Here is an 850-nt window from a genome sequence, read left to right on the forward strand (position 1 = left end):
CGAATTAGTGACATCTTTTGCTTAGTATTTTTTAATTTATTTGTATAAGAATGAAAACACAAAATTGGACGGAGTTGGAATTAGGAAGAATGGAAAGAAAGGGAAGGAACGTAACTGTCATAACATGAAAAAAACATGTATTCCATGATGGATTGATGGGATGGCGGCCAACCTCCCTCTGCCCATCTCGCCACTGCAAGCCAAGTTGTGATGATGGTGAGTCCCGTATGTTTTGTCATTATGTTATTGTTTATTTATTTTATATTTTATATTCATTTCAACGTTTTTTAATTTTCATATAGAGTCGTTAATGGAGTAGGCTGTAAATATGGGGTACATGTGTACTTTACCAGGGTATGGTGTCAGGTGTGAAGAACTTAGACTGTATAATAAGGAGAAGAGCGATCGGACGGTCCGATTTGTGGGGATCACACAGACGGTTAACATCTACGTATCGTGCAGCCCAAGCTCCCCTGTGAACGGTGTTTCTGAACCCAACATAAACATATCCTCCTTGTTGTCCCACTCCCTCAGTCCGAAATCACTATCAGAGTGTCCCTAACCCTCATAGTCATACTATTCTCTCCTTCTTCTTTTTTCAAGTTGTTCTTCACAGAATGGAAAAAAAATTAAACAATGCCAAAGAAACATAAAGTTAAAATATTGATCATCCTGAATTTTATATTATTGTAAATTATTTCTGTCATCCTGATTATGTAAGTTTATTTTTTTAAACCTTTTCAAATTTTAGAATTATAATTATTTTTGTTAAAAATTTATTTTTTAGTATTGTTATTAGAAATTGAAGTTAGGTATATATATAACATTATTATTAGAAATTTAGGAATAT

This window comes from Arachis ipaensis, chromosome B01 (genome assembly GCF_000816755.2).
Source record: "Arachis ipaensis cultivar K30076 chromosome B01, Araip1.1, whole genome shotgun sequence".
Classification (NCBI taxonomy): domain Eukaryota; kingdom Viridiplantae; phylum Streptophyta; class Magnoliopsida; order Fabales; family Fabaceae; genus Arachis; species Arachis ipaensis.